Here is a 7825-nt window from a genome sequence, read left to right on the forward strand (position 1 = left end):
ACAAACATTTGCATATAGGTTTTTATATGAACATAAATTGTCATTTCTCTTAGGTAAATGACAATTTATCTAAGATAAATACCAGGTAAATACCAGGGAGTGAGATTGCCAAGTTATATGATAAGTGTGTGATTATAAGGAACTTCCAAACTGTTTTCCAAAGCGGCTGTACCATTTTGCATTTCCACTAGTACTATATGAGAGTTCCACCTGCTCTACATACTTGCTAGCACTTTTAATAGATGTGTAATGGTAAGATTGCAAGCTATTTTAAGAGATTAAAGTAATTAGCATAAATTTCTGGGACCCTAAGAATTTACATCACTTAGAATGATGGTGGGGAAATTTTTCCTATTTCCCAACTTTCCCTAGGATAATGTTTCAAACCCAGTGGGCTCTTTGGTTCTTGAGCCTCGTTGGTCAAGGGTTTCTCCAGAATCCCATCATCGAACCTACCTCTTTCTCCACACGGCAGAGGTTGTTCTTTGCAGTAAACCGAGGAGCATTTTGCAACAGATGTCCAGGAGCTGGGGGAATAGTGTGAATTTCCAGGTTACAACCTTTGTAAGCTACGGGTAAGGCCCCAACATGACCCCCGACTCTCCCCCAGTGGCAACACACTCAGCCTCGCTTCCTGTTTCCATGCATGAGCTCTCCTGTTCACAGCACCTCATTCCAATAGCGTGGCGTGTTCTGCTGCATGTCCACTCAACCAGGACTGTGACTTTAGCCTCAGTCACTGGGCAGGAGACCTTGAGGAGGATAATTAGCTCCATGAGCCTCTTTAACACAACTTGCCTTAAGCTCAGGCACAGTAACTAGAGGCCTCCTCTAAAGACATGATCTTCTAAAAACAAACTATCCAGAAAAGAAATTAAGAATACGATTTGTAATAGTGTCAAAAACAATAAAATACTTAGGAATAAATTTAACTAAGGAGATGAAAGATCTGTATGCTGAAAACTATAGGGCAGTGATGGAAGAAATGAAAGAAGACACACAAAAAATGGAATAATATCCCATATTCATAGGCTGGTAGAATTAATATTATTGAAATGTCCATGCTACCCGAAGCGATCTACAGATTCAATGTAATCGTTATTAAAATTCCAGAGACATTTCTCACAGAAATAGAAAAAACAATCGTAAAATTCATATGGAGCCACATAAGACCCTAAATAACAAAAGCAATTTTCAGCAAAAATAACAAAGCTGGAGGCAACACACTTTCTGATTTCAAAATATATTACAAAGCTACAATAATCAAAACAGTACGGTATTGACATACAAACAGAAATATAAAACAATGAAGCAGAATAGAGCAGCCCAGAAATAAATTCACTCATTTACAATAAACTGATCTTTGACAAGGGTGCCAAGAACACACAATGTGGAAGGTATAATCTCTTCAGTAAATGGCATTGGGAAAACTGGATATCCACATGCAGAAGAATGAAATTGAGCCCTTATCTCACAGAATATTCAACAACCAACTAAAAATCTACTAAAAACTTAAATGTAATATTTGAAATTGTAAAACTATTAGAGGAAAATATATGGAAAAAGTTTCTTGGCATTGGCCTGGGCAGTGATTTTTTTGGGTATGATCCCAAAAGCACAGACAACAAAAGCAAAAATAGACAAATGAGATAGCAAACTAAAAAGCTTCTGCACAGCAAAAGAAACAGGCAACAGAATAAAGAGACAACCTACAGTGTGGGAGAAAATATTTACAAACCATGTATCAGATAAGGTGTTAATATCCAAAAATACATAAGAAACTCAAACAACTCAATAGCAAGAAAACGAATAACAATTAATAAATGGACAAAGCACTTGAATAGACATTTCTCAAAAGAAGACATACGAATGGCCAACAGGTACATGAAAAGATGCTCAATATCACTAATCACAGGGAAATGCAAATCAAAATGGCAATGAGATATCATCTCACACCTGTTAGAATGGCTATTACCAAAAAGACAAGGGATAGTGAGTATCAGAGAGGATGGGGAATTCTTGTACACAGTTGGTGGGAATATAAATTGGTACATTCATTATGTAAAACAGTCTGGAGGTTCCTCAAAAAATCAAAAATAGAACCGCTATATGATCAGCAATCTCATTTCTGGATATGTATCCAAAATAAAGGAAATCAGTTTCTCAAAGAGGTATCTGCACCCCTGTATTCATTGTAGCATTTTTCACAATAGCCAACGCATGGAAACAGCATAAGTGTCTGTCAATGGATGAACGAATAAAGAAAATATATATATATACGTATATATATGTGTGTGTGTGTGTAAATAAATAATTCACTTTTAAAAAATCCTGTCATTTGTGACAATATGGATGAACCCAGAGAATATTATGCTAAGTGAAATAAGCCAGACACAGAAAGACAAATCCTGCATGATCTCAATTACAGGTAGAATCTTAAAGAGTTGAAGCTGAGAGGAGAATGGTGGTTGCCAGAGGCTGAGGGGTGGCAGAAATGAGGAGATACGGGTCAAAGGCTACAAGCTCTCAGTTACAAGATAAGCAAGTTCTGGGGATCTAATGTATAGTGTGTACAGTATACTTGAAATTTTCTAAAGAGCAAGTCTTAAGTGTTCTCACATGCACAAAAAAAGCTCACTATGCGAGGCGATGGTTATGTTAATTAGCTTGATAATGGTAATTATTTCACAATACATACCTATATCAAAACCTTAAATATATATGATTTTTATTTGCCAATCATACCTCGTTAAAGCTGGAGAAATTAATTTTTAAAAAAGTTTCACTGGGTATTCAGAATTAGATAAACAGTTATTTTCTGTCAGCACTTTGAAAATATATTTCTGCTGTTTTTAGGCTTCTGTTGCTACTCTGAAACAATCCTCGGTTAGTCAAATGATTTATTTTTTTTCTTTTTGTTTGTTTTTAACTTCAGTTACATATTTTCATTCCTAGGCATTCTACTTGACACATTTTCAACATTCTGGTCATTTTTGTGTTCCCTTTAACCTTAATCATGCTGTTATTGCTACCTTTTAATTTCTTTCCCTTTAATTTTATTTCTTAAGCATTTTTATTTTGTACTCTGTATACAAGAACTCCAATATCTGAAGTCTTTGTAGAGCTCTGCTGTTTTTTTCTTGACTTTTCCCTATCTTTACTTATTTTCTTAAACTGCGTGTGAATTGTTTTTTCTTTTGAGCTCTTATATTTAATGGAGGCTTATCTTTAATGGCACTTTATCTGTGGAATTTCTTTCTTTCTTTCTTTTTTATTTTATTTTATTTTTTAGGCAAGGCAACCCTTGGTTGACCTCACAGATTGCAAGAAACTTGTCAGCTTACAATCCTTTCTTTATTTTATTTTTTTATTTTTAATGCCTACAGCACCTGTTCTTCCTAGGTGGTCTCCCATCCAAGTACCAACCAGGCCCGACCCTGATTAGCTTCCGAGATCAGATGGGATTGGACTTGTTCAGGATACCATGGCCGTAGGCTGGAATTTCTTAGAATCATGTATTTAAGGGAGCATTTTCAAATCAGTTTATTTTACACATTACCCTAATAACTCAGATTATTCTGAATTAAATTTCTAGCTTCAGATTTCTCGGACTCCACACATGTGCTAATTCTTGCCTTACTGCCCCATAAGTATAACCACACACAAACTTTATTTCATTTCTTTAATATAGTTTTTTCTGATTCAAGTTGGTTTTGCTCAGATATTGGCATTGCGACTTGCTTACTTTTTCCACTCTCTACCTTTGTATGCCTGCTTCTTTAATCATTAAGCCTTAGGACATAAGATTTCTAGAGCTTCAGGTCTATAATCATGGGAACAATAAGTTTTGGTTATACTAAGGATAACATCTTAGCTGTAAATGTGATTAAGCCCCAGGCACATCAAGGCAGAAGGACAATCCCACCGCCCTGGGACCAGACGGGATGGCGCCAGGCTCATTCCAGAACCTAACATAGTGATCAATTACCCCAACTCCTTTAGTTTCCATGACGACTGATTTTTCCTATATACTCTGTACCCCTGAGAAACCCTGGGGCAGGGGTGGGGTGTTGGGGCAGGATTTTGAGATCATCAACGCCCCTGCCTCTCCATGACTTGCAACTTCCTGAAAAAATCCTTACCTTCTTTGCTGCAAACCTGCCTGTATTTATTCTTTGACTCGCGCTCACGCAAACAAACCTCTTTTGTTCCTGTAACATAAGAAAACTAGCTTGTAGTTATGAATTCTTGGAAGAGTCTGTTTTCCTACTCTACTGAATGGATAAATAAAATGTGGAATATATATATGTATTATATATATATTATGGAATATATATATTATGGAATATTATTCAGTCTTTAAAAGGAAGGAAATTCGATACATGCTACAACATGAATGATGCTTGAGGACACTATACTAGGTAAAATAAACCAGTCACAAAAACACAAATGCTCTATGATATCTGTTTTTTATAACATTCCATTTATATCAGGTTTCTAGAGTAGTTAGCTTCGTAGAGACTGAAAATAAAATGGTGGTTTCCAGGGGCTGAGGGAGGGGGAAATGCGGAGTTAGCGTCTAATAGATACAGAGTTTTAGTTTTGAAAGATGAAAAGATTTCTAGAGATGAAGGGTGGTGCAACAATGTGAATGTACTTCATGCCACTGAACCGCGCACTTAGGAATAATTAGGATAATTAACTTTATGTTACGCGTACTTTACCACAATTAAAAATAATTAAAAAGGGAGGACTTTTGGTTTCTGCTCAGTTTCTTGAACTCACCAGAGTGCTGAGATCACAGGGCAACCAACTCATCCAGAATCTAGAAAAAGACGGGCACACCTGCAGGGAGAGATACGCGTGAGCACTGATGACCTGGGGGAACCCGCAGCCGGGTACCAGAAAGAAGAGTTCAGTTAGGGTGAATGGCAGATCCCAGGAGACTGAGCGTGCACTGGCTGCAGACACAGCGGGAGTCCATGTCCTCTCAGACTTTTTCCCCAAGGACCCCACTGCGCACTTACAGAAAAGATATTTAGAGATCTGCAAAAGTCTCCCTCATGGCTCAGAACTGGGGAGGGAGAGTAGGCGGCACACACTACAGAGGAGCAAGAAATCCCCCCTGGATGCTCTCCTTTCTGTCCCACTGATAAAGCTCTTAATCTTGGGAGAGAGAAGCCACATTGCTGCCCTAAGGGTACGAGAGAAATCTCTTAGCAGCTGAGGGAGAGGCGGAAATACTTGCCAGAGTCAGAACTTTGTCTTGAGGGTCCCAGGAAGGGAAGGATCACTAAGAAAACCGCATACCTGAGACCCAGGGACACAGTGTCTGCCGAAGACGGAGACTGAATCGAAACAAGAGAATGAACCCCAACCACCACCACTGCCTTAACCCCAGGCTAAAAGCACTTAGTACCAAGGAACTTGCAAGAGACGGTCATTCTCAGAGACAGAACGAAACTGAGAGTGGGCAGTCATCTGGAAAAAGATCGTCTGGTAAACCCAGATCCACCCTAAACACAGGTTTCTGTGTTCCGAAGATGCAATTTGAAGTCTGTGGCACACTTGAGGTGACCACAGCAACAATAAACCAATAAACCACCTACTCAGCTCCAAATGAGATTAACAAAAACGTCCATACTAAAGGCCTACTAGAAGGAAAGGCAAGCCCATTTCTAGGTATAAAAGCTATTTCCTTTTTCCGGTTCCTTGTCTCTCCTACAGAATACAGCTATAAAAACTGGAAAGTAAGTAATAGTAGGCAGATGGGGAAAGAAGACTAGAATTCAAGCACCACCTTACTGGTGATGAGCTTACTGAGATTTTCCCCTGGCCAACCTGGAAATAAGCACTAGGGAGCAGATAGAGCTTCAGGAGAAACCCTGTAATTCTGGCTTGATGCATGGGGAGGGAAACTTGTGATGCTCAGAAGAAGCGCAGAAACCCCTCCCTTTTTTTCTCTCTCTCCTGTGTTCTCTTGCACCCCTAGCTCCTAGGAAATTCTATGGTAGTGATGGCAGCAGCTGGTATGGGGGTTGGAAGGAGCCAACACTCCGAAGGAGGGGAAAACTTTGTCTGTTGGGTGCGGCTGTAATTCTAAGAGTGTGGGCAGACTCCCGTTGCTCTATTTCTTTTTTCTCTCCTTGTTCTCCCGTTTCTTGGTCCTGGATGTGGATGCAGTTGTTGGAAGTGCCTAGCAGAGCAGAATAATCAAAGCCCCAGCTTTTTGGAGCCTTGGGAAAGCAGAAGGCACTGAGATGAAAGAGATCGTAGAACTCAGAAAAGCTAACCCGCAAAGTTGTTTATTTACTCTTGGGTTCACCTCCACGCTGAGAATGTGCGGATGTGATGCTATTTGACTTGGTACTTTGAGAAATGAACTCACACCATCACCTAGGTCCCAGACTAGCCACTAGGCGGTGCGTTTGCCGGGAAGATGACAAATAAACTGAAAAGGCTTTGAAAACCGACCTGATCTTGGGAACCACAACCCACAGAAGACAGGTTCAACTTTTCAGCCTAAACCTAACCATTTTAGTTACCTTTGAAAACAAAATATCAACGTTCTTTATTGGATTTAAACAAGACCCAGAGTCTCATAATGCAATATATCCAGTATAGAATCCAAAATTATGTAGCAAATGAAGGCAAAGGAATATATCAACTCATATAGAAAAAGACTACCAACAAACTATAATTTTAAGATAAAATAAATGTTAGAATTAACTGACAAAGATTTTAAAGCAACTATTATAAAAATTCTGCAGCAAGCCATCACGAACACTTGAAATTGATGGAAAAGTAGAAAGCGTCAGCAAAGAAATAGAAGATAGAGATAAAATAGAAGAATGAAAGGGAAATTATCAGAACACGATGAAGTTTTAGAAAAACAGCTCTTAGTTTCATTAATCCTTCATATTGTTTTTCTGGTCTCTACTTCATTTATTTCTGCCCTCGTCTTTCCTTCCTTTTGCTAACTTTAGGCTTAGTTTGTTCTTTGTCTAGTCTCTTGAGGTGTAAGAAGTTAGGTTGTTTATTTGAGATCTCTCTATTTCTTAATTTAAATGTTAATTGCTATAAACGTCTTTCCTGGAACTGCTTTTGCAGCATCCCATAGGTTTTAGTACGTTGTGTGCCCATTTTCTTTTGTTTCAAGATTTTTTTTCCTTTTGATTTCTATTTTAACTCTTGTTTGTCCAAGAGTGTGTTAATTTCAACATATATGCAAATTTCCCAGCTTCCTCCTGTTATAGATAAGATACTTGGTAGGATTTCAATTTTCTTAAATTTTTTAAGACTTGCTCAGTGACCTATCACATAATCTATCCTGGAGAATGTTCCATGTACACTTGAGAAGAATGTATCTTCTGCTACTGTTGGATAAAATGTTCTGTATCTGTCTGTTATGTCTGTATATGCCTGTGAATATTCTGTTTCTGTCTAAAGTATGGTTCAAGTCCAACGTTTTCTTGTTGATTTTCTGTCTGATCGATCTATCCATTGTTGAAGGTGGGGTATGAAAGTCCCCTACTCTTACTGCATTATTGTCCATTTCTCCTTTCAGATCTGTTAGCATTTGCTTAATCTATTCAGGTGCTCTAATGCTGGGCATATATATATTTACAATAGTTATATCTTCTTCATGAAGTGACCCCTTTATCATTCTGTAAGGACCATGCTTGTAATTGTTACTCTTTGGGGCTTAGTCTATTTTATCTTAGATACACCTGCTCTCTTTTGGTTTCCATTTACGTAAAGTGTCTTTTTCCATTCTTTCACTTTGTGCCTGTTTGCCCTTAAAGCTGATGTAAGTCTCGTGTAG

The 7825-nt window shown here is 38.4% G+C and overlaps 1 pseudogene; it reads right to left on the minus strand.

Moving 5' to 3' along the window:
• Positions 1-3377: 3377 nt before the first annotated feature.
• Positions 3378-3496, minus strand: LOC112471227 (annotated as a pseudogene).
• Between the last annotated feature and the right edge of the window lie 4329 nt (positions 3497-7825).

The sequence above is a fragment of the Pteropus alecto genome, unplaced genomic scaffold (genome assembly GCF_000325575.1).
Source record: "Pteropus alecto unplaced genomic scaffold, ASM32557v1 scaffold45, whole genome shotgun sequence".
In the NCBI taxonomy this organism is placed as follows: domain Eukaryota; kingdom Metazoa; phylum Chordata; class Mammalia; order Chiroptera; family Pteropodidae; genus Pteropus; species Pteropus alecto.